Below are 13,687 nucleotides of genomic sequence, written 5' to 3'. Positions count from 1 at the left end.
AAGATGCCCTCTGTTAAGAGGAAAAGGAACAAAACCAAAAAAGGGGATGTAAAGTCAAAACAACTGCCAGAAGAAAAAGACGATGCACATGTTGGATGCAGTACTGCTGAAGACTCTGATAGTGATATGTTGGAAAAAAGGAATAGGCGTAGTGCTTATTCTTTTGGAAAAGTTAGGTCTTTTTTACAAAAAACAAAAAACATGAAAAATGTCCAGGTCACAGAATTTTTCCCAGACCGTAAAATGTTCGTTGACTCTGTAGGGATGTTAATGCGAGGTGAGGGTGAAGAGCAGTTTACTGTTCAAGAGATATATAGATTAAAGAAATTTGTTGTAAAGTTGAGATCAGAACTTCAAGCGGAGGATGGTTTTGAAACGATATAGTTTTTTCTGCTCCTACATTCTGAAGCTTGTATTAATCCGACTCCTTCTCTCATTTATTTTTTCAATGAGTGTAGTGAAGGTAGGCACTCTTAATATGAATGGGGCACGAGATCCGTATAAAAGAGCACTGTTATTTGAATTAATAAAACAAAAGCAAATAGATGTTGTGTTTATTCAGGAGACACACAGTGATGCTTTAAATGAAATTGATTGGAGAAAAGAATGGGAAGGAGTGTTGCAGTGCTCTCATATGAGTTCTACTAGAGGAGGGGTGGCTGTTTTATTTGCTAAACATTTTACTCCTGCCTCTTTTGAGGTGAAAAAAGAAATTCCTGGTAGACTTATTGCTATACGGGCACAATTTGAAAAATTCAATGTTGAGTTTTATCAATGTGTATGCTCCCACTAATGGCGCGGAGAGAGTTTGCTTTTTTAATATTCTTAATGGAGTTCTGCAGAACTGTAATTTGAATGATTATTTGTTTTTAGGCGGTGATTTCAACTGTACAGAAAATTATCTCTTAGATCGAAATCATGCCGAACCTCATGAAGCCTCAGGCCGTGCTCTACGAACAATGATTGAGACTTATAAATTGTGTGATTTATGGAGGCGTTTGAATAAAAATGTTAAACAGTATACGTGGACACATACTCGAGAGAATTTAATCTCTTTGGCCAGATTAGATAGATTATACTGTTTTAAACATCATTTTAATGTTGTGAAAAGTTGTGTAATTAGTCCATCTGGTTTTTCTGATCATGCAATTGTTTTATGTAAACTTTTTATAGCAAATATTAAGTCAAAGAGTGCCTACTGGCATTTTAATGTTACTCTTTTGAGTGATTTAAAATTCAAAGAGGTTTTTGTCTTTTTTTGGAAAGAATTCAAGTTAAAAAAAGACTTTTTTGCAAACTTGCGCCAGTGGTGGGATTATGGGAAAGTTGAAATTAGATTGCTATGTCAACAGTATACTTGCAGTGTCTCAAAAAATATAGCACAAAAAATGAAAAAACTTGAAGCTGAAATTGTGGAGTTACAATCATTAATAGAGGTCACTGGGGAGCAGAGTGGTATTGATGCCCTGAAGTCCCGAAAGCTATGTATTGCGGACCTGCTAGGCACGAAGGCAAAGGGAGCTTTGGTCAGGTCACGTTATCAAAACCTTACGCAAATGGATGCCCCGTCTAAATTCTTTTTTAATTTAGAAAGAAAAAATGGCCAGAGTCGATACATTCACTCCCTACGCTCAGAAAATGGGCAAGAGCTGACAGCGCCGTCTGGAATAAGACAGCGGGCTGTGAGGTTCTATAAGGAACTGTATAGGAGTGAATATGAGGAAGATGAAGAAATGTCGGCTAGTTTTTATGCTGGCCTACCAACGCTTCAGGAGAAGTCAAAGGCAGTGCTTGAAAGGCCGTTGTGTGAGAAAGAGCTTTGGAGCGCAATGCAGAGCATGGAGGGCGGTAAAGCGCCTGGCATTGATGGTCTTCCAGTTGAGTTTTACAGAGCCTTTTGGGAGGTGATGGGTGAGGATTTCTTGGGTGTTCTCAATAAGAGAATAGCTGAGGGTTCTCTACCTCTGAGTTGTAGGAGAGCTGTGATTACTCTCCTACCAAAGAAAGGCGATTTGCAAGACATTAAGAATTGGAGACCAGTGAGCTTATTGTGTTCTGATTTGAAAGTCTTTTCTAAGACTCTGGCTAACAGATTGGGAGAGGTTATGGGGCAGGTTATACACCCTGACCAAACGTATTGTGTGCCTAGTAGGTCTATTTTAGATAATATTTCTCTTGTTCGGGATATAATAGAGGTTGCTGGCCTTTTGGGCATCAATGTAGGACTGATTTCCATTGACCAAGAGAAAGCATTCGATCGAGTCGAGCACCAGTACCTTTGGAAAACTCTCAGTGCTTTTGGTTTTGGCCCAGGTTTTATTGGAGTAATTAAAGTGCTGTATAGAGATATTGAAAGTATGCTAAAAATCAATGGTGGTTTGAGCGCCCCTTTTAAAGTTAATAGAGGCATTAGGCAGGGATGTGCACTTTCTGGAATGCTGTACTCTTTAGCAATTGAACCATTGTTAAACAAGTTACGTTCTAAAATAGAAGGTTTAGTGTCACCTCATAACAACTTGCATCATCAGATTTCAGCTTATGCTGATGATGTAATGATTATGGTCAATGGACAGAATGACATAAATACTTTGGTGAAAATTATTGAGGAGTTTGGAAGCATATCTTCTACCAAAATAAACTGGAGTAAAAGCGATGCATTGGTTGTTGGGAGATGGAGAAAGGTCCACCATTACTACCTGGTGGGTTAATTTGGAAAAAAGGAGGGATTAAATACCTGGGAGTCTTTATCGGTGATACTGTTACACAAGGAAAAAATTGGATTGGGGTGGTTGAAAAAATCGAGGGTAGATTAAAGAAATGGAAGTGGATACATCCACAACTATCCTTTAGAGGAAGGGTTTTAGTAATTAACAATTTGACTGCCTCATCCTTGTGGCACAGATTGTCATGTGTGGACCCTCCTCCTGGCTTGCTTTCCAGGTTACAAGCAATGTTTGTTAACTTTTTTTGGGATCGGATGCATTGGGTGCCTCAAAGTGTACTTTTTCTGCCTGTGGAAGAAGGCGGCCAAGGATTGGTGCACCTTCCAAGTAGGCTGGCAACTTTTCGATTGCAATTCCTCCAGAGACTATTAACTGGCCCTGAGGATCTGGTATGGAGGAAAACTGCCCAGACTATCCTACGGACCACTGATGGGCTGGGACTTGATAGAACTCTGATGCTTATGGATCATAAACAGCTGAACCTAAAGGACTTACCTTCGTTCTACCGTGGACTTTTTAAACTATGGGGACTTTTTAATTTCACCAGGATTGGAAAGACAGACTCTCTATTCTGGTTGTTAGAGGAGCCGTTGGTCAAAGGAGCTCGGTTTGATTTATCAAATGAGTGTTTTCCAGGTCTTACACAAAGGCTATGTGGCTCTAGAATGGTAAAATTAAAAGATTTAATTGATGTTGTAGGACCTGATTTAAGTGATGCTTCTGCTTTGGTCACAGCATTAGGCCAGAGGTCTTCCCGTCAAATTGAGGCAATTTTAAAAACATGGAAGGGAAGATTAACAGAGGAAGAATTCATAATGTTGCAAAATTATGGTAATGGAAGCCTGGTTCCAATTATGAGAGATCCTTTCCCGAGAATTGTTATTTCACCAGATTTGAAGGGAATGTCCGGGGTTCTGCTGGATTTAAAGGGGTTGCAGGACTTGGAATTGGGTTTGGTTACAGGAAAATTGTTGTATAGATGCTTTGTTAAAATGTTAAACAAAGTGGCATTAAATGAGAAGAAAGATACTGTGTGGCGAGAAAAGTTTGGGTTACAAGAAGATGATAAACCAGTTTGGAGGGTGATGTACAAACCACCATTGAATAAGCAAAGTGGGGATCTGCAGTGGCGTATATTGCATGGAGCTATAGCTATTAATGCCTTTGTGTCTGTTATACATGCGGATGTTGATGATAAATGTGCTTTTTGCGGAGTCAGAGAAACGGTGTTTCATTGTTTTACAGAATGCATTAGATTGGAAATACTTTTTGTGGTATTGAAGGATATGTTTTTAAGATTTCAGGAAAATTTTACATGTAATGTGTTTATTTTGGGTTTGAGATATGGTCAAAAACAGAGAATAAAATGGCAGCTAATCAATTTTATTGTTGGACAAGCTAAGCTTGCAATCTACATCACAAGGAGAAATAGAATGGAGAATAGACATGGTCAGGATGTTGTACTTCTCTTTAAAGCTTTTTTAAAAGCTAGGGTTGGTGTTGAATACAGATATTATAAAGAAATGAATGATATGGAGTCTTTTGAACTCCAGTGGTGTTATAAGAATATCATCTGTACTGTAATTGAAGGAGAACTCATCTTTGACATGTTATTAATTTGAAGTTGGTTGAATAGTTGATCCAATGAAACTGTTGTGTTAAATAAAGTTTTTTTCTAAAATCAAAAATCTCTCTCTCTCTCTCTCTCTCTCTCTCTCTCTCTCTCTCTCTCTCTCTCTCTCTCTCTCTCTCTCTCTCTCTCTCTCTCTCTCTCTCTCTCTCTCTCTCTCTCTCTCTCTCTCTCTCTCTCTCTCTCTCTCTCTCTCTCTCTCTCTCTCTCTCTCTCTCTCTCTCTCTCTCTCTCTCTCTCTCTCTCTCTCTCTCTCTCTCTCTCTCTCTCTCTCTCTCTCTCTCTCTCTCTCTCTCTCTCTCTCTCTCTCTCTCTCTCTCTCTCTCTGCCGAATATACTTTAACATATGCTGATAAGAGTATATAACAGTCTTAATTGATTTTCTAATTTTCTCTCTTGTGCCCCGCTATGTAGTGAAAAAATGAGAAGACATATTTGGTCAAACAAGTTGTTTTTAAATAAAGCTGCTCTTAATGTTCAGTAATGATTATTGCAGTGTTCAGACTTATTATGCACTGCTAATAATTTTAATTATAGGCCTGAAATTCATTGTATAATAAAATGTTTTATGTTTTAAATATTTTTTAAATATTTAGTAATCTTTGATCTAATCTTTTATTATCCTTCCAGCGCATCAGTTATGCATGCACTATTAAGTTATTGTGGAGCAAATTAATTTTAATATAAATTGAATAGTAAAAGCCTATAATAATAATTTAATACATAAATCAAAAATCACTTCAGTGTTCATGGATCGACTCGTCGAGACTGTTTTCCAAGATGGCTGCTGTCTGTAAACGCGTAATGCACTGTCTTTTTAAAGTATCTTCTTATTAAACTGTTTGTACTCTTACAAAGTTCTCAATGCTTCGGTTTGCATGTAGGGACCCTCATTATGCTGCCGTGTTAGTGTGAGGCTATTTCTAGCCTTGTTAGTGGTATTAACTAGCGATTTAATTTCACTTATTCTATGCCACATAGACAAGCATTATAAGCTAATCTGTGTTAAGAGATAAAACTCTTTACATTCGATTTTCATGAAAACTCATCCCAGAGAACGATCTACTCGCTGACCATCTGTTAATTACACCTAGGGGCATTTATCACCAGAGTCTTCCTTTAAGCGCTCTGTGCATGCGCTGCGTGTGCTTGCCCTGGCATCGTTGCCATAGAGATCGATGTGAGTGACGTAGCTCCTGGTGCGGGGAGAGAGGGAGGCGCGGACAGTTCGGCCAGTGGCGATATTCACATAACTTTCACTTTAAATAAACATTTTCACTTTTCTAAGGTCCAGTGATGATTTGTAAAGAAAACAGAATGGAAGCCTACATGTTAATATAGCAATGAAGGCAAACTTAAATGCGTAGAGAGGGGCAATTAAATGCCACACAGGATGTTTTTTTTTTTATTCCATTGAGCTACTTTCTTTTGTTTTGATGTAAAGATTACCAGACCTTTTGACTGTTGCGCTTGCATCTCTTCCATATGTTTGCATAGTATTGTGCATGACGTGGCTTTATAAACATGGCACTCAAGTTTTAAAAACAATAAAACAAAATCTCATTTCTAGAGCTGCATATCGTATTTTTAACCGCAAAAACCCGCCCTGTGTGAATGGCCCTAAACTGATTAAAAGATAAACAGTGCATTTTTATTTCAGTGCTTTTATTTAAACAGTCAGCTTGCCTCGTACATTCAGTTCACTGGATCAACAACAAGCCAAAGAAGGCAAGGTTTCAACTGAACCATGCTTTGCATTTTAGACACTTCTACATTATTTTCTAGCTCTGTCCATACAATAAATGCACGTTCTTAAATGAGCAAGTTTTCAACTTTATCTGCAAGATTTGGCCTTGAATCACATTCATTCTCTCTCTTAAACATTGTGACCTTTATTTTTATATTTTTCATTGACCACTTTTATTTTATTTTATTTTTTTATGTGTGCCATGAATCTAATAAAAAAGCTGGTTTTGTTCTCAGGAGAACAGTTTTGTTCTCATGTTTCCCAAAGCCTGTGTTTTGAAACTTGTGTGTTGTCATTTTAAAATGACCCCATTATAGCCTCCTTTATCCTGTTGTTTGTGGATTTGACAAGAGGCAAATTTCTTTGTGCAGACAAGGATATTGTTCTTTCATATGGTTTTACATGCCATTTTGTAAACATTTATACAATAAATGTTACTTACTGTCACACTGGAGCTGCAGCAGAAAGATGACGATCATTATAAGCTGAAACGTGACGACAACAATCAGACGATTGCGACAATATATGCTTTATGTGTGTTTTTCAAGCCATCTCAATGTAGGCTATTTATTGACAATAAAGTACGCCTATATCATATATGTATAATGCAGTGCGAACTGACAGCTTATCTTCTGCTCACCAAAGCTGCATTTATTTAATCAAAAATACAGTTAAAACCGTAATGTTGTGAAATACCATTACAAATGAAAGCAGCCTTTTTCTATGTGAATATAGTAAAGTGTGATTTATTCCTGTGATCAAAGCTGAATTCATCATCATTACTCCAGTCTTCAGTGTCACATGATCCTTCACTAATCATTCTCAGATGAGGATTTCATAATCAAACAATTTTTGATCATTACCTGTGTTGAAAACAGTTGTGCTGCTTAAAAATGTTGTGGAAACCATGATACAGTTTATTTTTCAGGATTCTTTGATGAGAAAGTTCAATGGACAACATTTATTAAATAAATTATTATCTTTTGTTATATTAAAAATATCACTTGTGATCAATTTAATGTAGCCTATGTCTGATCAACAAAAGTATTAATTTCTCTCTTTTTTAATTTGACCACCAATGTTTGAATGGTATGGTGGTTTCCACAAAAATGAAAGCAGCACCATGAGCAAATCATAAATGTTAGGGTGGTAAAAGATAAGGAATCAGTTGCAGGGATAACAGTGTTTATTAGGGGACAAGAGTAAACAAAATCAAAATCACAGCGAGAAAAAGTGAGTCCTTGGTCAGAAGGGGAAACAGGGATGATGCCAGCCAGGTACAAGAAAGTACTACATCTGCCCAACAGGGGGCATAGGAGAAAACGTTCTCAGAGCAATTGGTTGAGCAGGTCCAAACCGCAACACTGGAGAATGGAGATATTGATGAGTATGGTCCAAAGTCAATGTGGTAGGCGAGTTCACAGACAAACAAGTGGTGATGTAATGTCACAATGGCAGGGGGAGAGAGAAAAAGGGTAAACCTGGAGAATGGAGGAAGGGACCTGGCAGTGGAGGCTGAAATCCTGGGTAGCAGACAGGCAAGGGAGATCCGAAATGGAGAATCAGCAAGGTAGGGATCAAGCCCGCGTAGACAGGGAAGCTGGGAGCAAAAGAAAAAGGAGAGGGGAAAACAAACTAAAACTGAACTAGCTAGACGGGAGCTCAAAAAATAAAACAGAGAGCAATAGCAAACTCCAAAAAGAAGGCAGGAAAACAAGACTAGGACTAATACTAATATTAATAGAACATTACTGAAGCAAAGGCAAGATATCAGTCTCAAAATAACAGACAAGAGCCAGGTAACTCTAAGCAGAGATTCGATCTGGCACTGGACAGAAGACAAGAGGAGAATATAAAGGGTGACAAACGAACTAAAACAGGTGTGAGCCCTAATGAGATAACCAGGTGACAAGAGGGGCGGAGTAACAATAGACAACAAACAAGTTCAAAGCTGATCAGACTGGCACCCTGACAGTACCCCCCACTCCAGGAGCGACCCCGGACGCTCCAGATATGGAAGAGGCCTGCCGACGTTGGAAGTCCTCGATCAAGGAGTGGTCCAAGATGTCCCGAGACAGCACCCAGCATCTCTCCTCCGGACCGTACCCCTCCCAGTCCACCAAGTACTGGTATCCTCTACCACGTTTCCTAGCATCCAGCAGCCTTCTAACAGTAAACACAGGAGAACCGTCAACCAGACGGGGGGGAGGGGGGCAAGGACCAGACAAACCAGGGTTCAAAGGGGAAGACACGACAGGTTTGACTCGAGACACGTGAAACACAGGGTGGACACGAGCAAAAACAGGTGGGAGCCTGAGCCGCACTGCCGCCGGACTTAATACTTTGGTAATGCGGTATGGCCCTAAGAACCTGGGTGCCAGCTTGCGTGCCGGCACCTTAAGGGGCAGGTCCTTAGTGGAAAGCCACACCCTCTGCCCACAGACATACTTGGGTGCAGGAGTCCGACGGCGATCTGCTGCCACCTTGGCACATCTCCCCGCCCGGATGAGCGCCTTCCTGGCTCTTTCCCAAGTGCGCCTGCATCGTTGGACAAAGGCCTGGGCGGAGGGGACAGCGGCATCAGGTTCCTGTGAAGCAAAAAGAGGAGGTTGATAACCAACAGAACTTTGGAAAGGGGACATACCAGTGGCTGCCACGGGGAGTGTATTGTGGGCGTACTCTGCCCAGGTAAGCTGCTGGCTCCAGGAGGCAGGATTGTGGGATGCCAGACAGCAGAGCATCCGCTCCAAATCTTGGTTAGCTCGCTCGGACTGCCCATTGGTCTGCGGATGAAATCCTGAAGTCAGACTCGCAGATGCACCGATTTGACGACAGAACTCCTTCCAAAAATGGGAAACAAACTGGGGCCCCCTGTCAGAGACCACATCTTTGGGAAGACCATGAATCCTGAAGATGTGATCGACTACCACCAGAGCAGTTTCCTTAGCAGAGGGTAATTTAGAAAGGGGAATAAAATGAGCCGCCTTGGAAAAACGGTCAACCACTGTCAAAATTACAGTATTGCCATTGGAGGAGGGGAGGCCAGTGACAAAGTCCAGGGCAATATGGGACCAGGGGCGGGTGGGGATGGGCAGAGGCCGCAGCAAACCAATGGGAGGCTTGTTAGAAGTCTTGTTCTGGGCGCAAACCGAGCAAGCTGCCACGAACTGTCTGACATCTTGGGATAGCGATGGCCACCAAAATCGCTGACGGGCGGAGGCCAGCGTTCTCCACACCCCTGGATGGCAGGCTAGCTTAGAAGAGTGACCCCACTCAAGAACCAAAGGACGCAACGGCTCCGGAACAAACAACAGGCCATTAGGGCAGCCTCTCGGGACCTCCACCCCTCGCAAGGCCTCCCTGACTCGCCTCTCAACACCCCAGGAAACTGCCGCCACCACAACACCCCGGGGTAATATGGTGTCAGGCAGCGCCTCATCCCCCGGGCTAGCAAAGAGACGAGACAGAGCATCTGGCTTAATATTCTTGGATCCAGGCCTGTAGGAAAGGGTAAAACGGAACCGACCAAAGAAGAGGGCCCACCTGGCCTGTCGAGAGTTCAACCTCTTGGCCGAACGGATGTATTCGAGATTCTTATGATCCTTCCAGACCAAGAAGGGCTCCGCCGCCCCCTCTAGCCAGTGCCGCCACTCACCCAAAGCCAACCTAACCGCCAGCAGCTCCCGGTTACCGACATCATAATTCCGTTCAGCTGGGCTCAGACGGTGCGAGAAGTATGCACAAGGGTGCACCTTCCCATCCTGAGGGGATCGCTGGGAGAGGACCGCCCCAACCCCGACCTCAGAAGCATCAACCTCCACGATAAACTGCAGATCAGGGTCTGGAACAGACAAGACAGGTGCAGATGTAAAACATGATTTGAGTTTCGTAAAAGCTCCCTGTGCCTGCTCCGACCACCTGAAAGACACTGATGGATGGGCAGAGGCCGCAGCAAACCAATGGGAGGCTTGTTAGAAGTCTTGTTCTGGGCGCAAACCGAGCAAGCTGCCACGAACTGTCTGTCATCTTGGGATAGCGATGGCCACCAAAATCGCTGACGGGCGGAGGCCAGCGTTCTCCGCACCCCTGGATGGCAGGCTAGCTTAGAAGAGTGACCCCACTCAAGAACCAAAGGACGCAACGGCTCCGGGACAAACAACAGGCCATTAGGGCAGCCTCTCGGGACCTCCACCCCTCGCAAGGCCTCCCTGACTCGCCTCTCAACACCCCAGGAAACTGCCGCCACCACAACACCCCGGGGTAATATGGTGTCAGGCAGCGCCTCATCCCCCGGGCTAGCAAAGAGACGAGACAGAGCATCTGGCTTAATATTCTTGGATCCAGGCCTGTAGGAAAGGGTAAAACGGAACCGACCAAAGAAGAGGGCCCACCTGGCCCGTCGAGAGTTCAACCTCTTGGCCGAACGGATGTATTCGAGATTCTTATGATCCGTCCAGACCAAGAAGGGCTCCGCCGCCCCCTCTAGCCAGTGCCGCCACTCACCCAAAGCCAACCTAACCGCCAGCAGCTCCCGGTTACCGACATCATAATTCCGTTCAGCTGGGCTCAGACGGTGCGAGAAGTATGCACAAGGGTGCACCTTCCCATCCTGAGGGGATCGCTGGGAGAGGACCGCCGCAACCCCGACCTCAGAAGCATCAACCTCCACGATAAACTGCAGATCAGGGTCTGGAACAGACAAGACAGGTGCAGATGTAAAACATGATTTGAGTTTCGTAAAAGCTCCCTGTGCCTGCTCCGACCACCTGAAAGACACTCGAGTGGAGGTTAGAGCAGTTAAGGGGGCAGCTGTCTGACTATAGTTCCTGATGAAGCGCCGATAGAAATTGGCGAACCCCAGGAACCGCTGCAATGCTCTGTGAGAGTCGGGGACTGGCCACTCTGAGACGGCCCTTACCTTAGCAGGATCTACCTTAACCCCTTCCGCTGAGATGATTTGTCCCAGGAACGGAACTGAGTCTGCGTGGAATGTGCACTTCTCCGCCTTGACATAAAGTTGGTTCTCAAGTAACCTCTGCAGCACCTGACGGACATGCTGAGTGTGTACCTGCAAAGATGAGGAAAAAATCAAAATGTCATCAAGGTACACGAAGACAAATCGATTGATCAAGTCTCTAAGCACATCATTAATCAGGGCCTGGAAGACCGCCGGAGCATTGGTAAGCCCGAAGGGCATAACCCGATATTCAAAGTGCCCAGTAGGGGTGTTAAAGGTGGTCTTCCACTCATCACCTTCCCTTATCCGAACCAAGTGGTAGGCATTGCGGAGGTCCAGCTTAGTGAAGATCTGCGCTCCCTGCAGCAGTTCGGGAGCAGAAGACATCAATGGCAGGGGGTACCGATTCTTTATGGTGATGTCATTAAGCCCACGATAATCAATGCAGGGGCGCAAAGAACCATCTTTCTTCTCCACAAAGAAGAACCCCGCACCTGCAGGAGAAGAGGAAGCGCGGATGAGGCCAGCTGCCAAAGACTCTTGGATGTACTTATCCATAGCCTCTCTCTCCGGCGCCGAGAGAGAGTAAAGGCGACCACGAGGCGGAGAAGTGCCTTGGAGAAGGTCGATGGAACAGTCATAGGGTCTGTGGGGAGGAAGTGAGGCCGCTCGGGACTTGCTGAAGACCCTCCGAAGGTCGAGGTACTCCGCAGGGACACCAGTCAGATCCATAGTCTCCTCCACCTGAAAAACAGAAGAGGAGTCAGCAGACGAAGCAACACCAAGACAAAACTTGTGACAATAAGAGCTCCACGCCAACACAGAATTCTCGGCCCAACCCACATGAGGTCCGTGCTTCACCAACCATGGGTGCCCCAGCACAATAGGTGTGCCGGGAGACTCAAGGAGGTAGAACGCGATCTCCTCACGGTGGTTGCCCGAGATGACTAAACTTACAGGGGAAGTGACATGGGTAACTTGAGTGAGGATGGTGCCATTGAGAGCCCTGGCAATGAGTTTCTTCTTAAGAGGGATGATAGGGACACCCCACCGAGACACAAGGGAAGCATCAATGAAGTTTCCTTCGGCCCCGGAATCCACCAGAGCCGAACAAGGCCTTGAGAAAGGCCCCCACCTGATAATGGCGGGTAGCTGGGTACGGAGCACAGGGGAATCGGAAAAGGGGGTGACGCTCACCAGTACTTCCCCGTCTACTGGCGAGCTCTGGCTTTTAAAGGACAGGCCACCGCAAAATGCCCAGATTTACCACAATAGAAGCAGAGTCGTTGATTAAGTCGTCGCTGCTTCTCCTCCACCGTCAGTCGAGTCCTCCCCACCTGCATAGGCTCCACCTCAGGGAGAGGCTCTGGACGCACAACGACAGCTTCAGAATCAAGAGGAGACGTATTATACCCTGAAGCGTGAGCCCTTATGCGTTGACGGCGTAGAGTGATGCGTGTCTCTACACGGAGCGCCAGCTCCACCAAGTCATCGAACGAAGCCGGCAAGTCATGAATCTCGTCTTGAATCTCAGGGTTGAGCCCCTCCCTGAAAACATTCCATAAAGCCGCTTCATTCCATCCACAGAGGGCTGCCAGTGTCCGGAACTGAATAGAAAAGTCAGTGACTGACGACTCCCCCTGCCTAAGTCTCACAAGCTGGCTGGCTGCCTCCTTCCCAGAGAGTGAGCGGTCAAACACCTTGATCATCTCCTGACGAAACAGCTCAAATGTGGCACAGTATGGTTTCTCTTCCTCCCAAACAGTAGTTCCCCACTCTCGGGCCCTCCCAGTGAGAAGAGTAATGACGAATGCCACCTTAGCACGTATCCTCGCTGGATGGCAAAGGTGGTGGGCTGCAGGGTAAACGTGATGGCACACTGGGAGAGGAATGGGCGACATGACTTGGGATCCCCGTCATATGTAGGTGGTGTTGGCACTCTGGGTTCTGGAGCCAGTTGGCCACGAGCGGGAGCCGAAGCAGAGGCAGCTGCAGCAGAGCGAATGCTGTCATGGTCACGCATCAGTTCCCTGACCTGGGTGGTAAGTTCAACAACTTGAGAAGTCACAGCTTCTACTTCTCTGGAAGTATCCGTGAGCCGTGTGGCATGTTGACCCAGCAGCACTCCCTGCTGGACGACCGCTGCCCGGATTTGGTCAGAGCCCGCTGATTCCATGCTGGCCAGATCGAACTGTTAGGGTGGTAAAAGATGAGGAATCAGTTGCAGGGATAACAGTGTTTATTAGGGGACAAGAGTAAACAAAATCAAAATCACAGCGAGAAAAAGTGAGTCCTTGGTCAGAAGGGGAAACAGGGATGATGCCAGCCAGGTACAAGAAAGTACTACATCTGCCCAACAGGGGGCATAGGAGAAAACGTTATCAGGGCAATTGGTTGAGCAGGTCCAAACCGCAACACTGGAGAATGGAGATATTGATGAGTATGGTCCAAAGTCAATGTGGTAGGCGAGTTCACAGACAAACAAGTGGTGATGTAATGTCACAATGGCAGGGGGAGAGAGAAAAAGGGTAAACCTGGAGAATGGAGGAAGGGACCTGGCAGTGGAGGCTGAAATCCTGGGTAGCAGACAGGCAAGGGAGATCCGAAATGGAGAATCAGCAAGGTAGGGA

General features: G+C 44.9%; 1 pseudogene; it reads left to right on the top strand.

Annotated features, from left to right (window-relative positions):
• Positions 1 to 3,994: 3,994 nt before the first annotated feature.
• The window catches only part of LOC137084896 (NACHT, LRR and PYD domains-containing protein 3-like), an 88,062-nt pseudogene continuing 78,369 nt past the window's right edge, over positions 3,995 to 13,687 (top strand).

Source organism: Pseudorasbora parva, chromosome 8 (assembly GCF_024679245.1).
Source record: "Pseudorasbora parva isolate DD20220531a chromosome 8, ASM2467924v1, whole genome shotgun sequence".
NCBI lineage: Eukaryota > Metazoa > Chordata > Actinopteri > Cypriniformes > Gobionidae > Pseudorasbora > Pseudorasbora parva.
The sequence above is the reverse complement of the archived record's forward strand: the minus strand, read 5'-3'. Positions and strand labels throughout refer to the sequence as shown.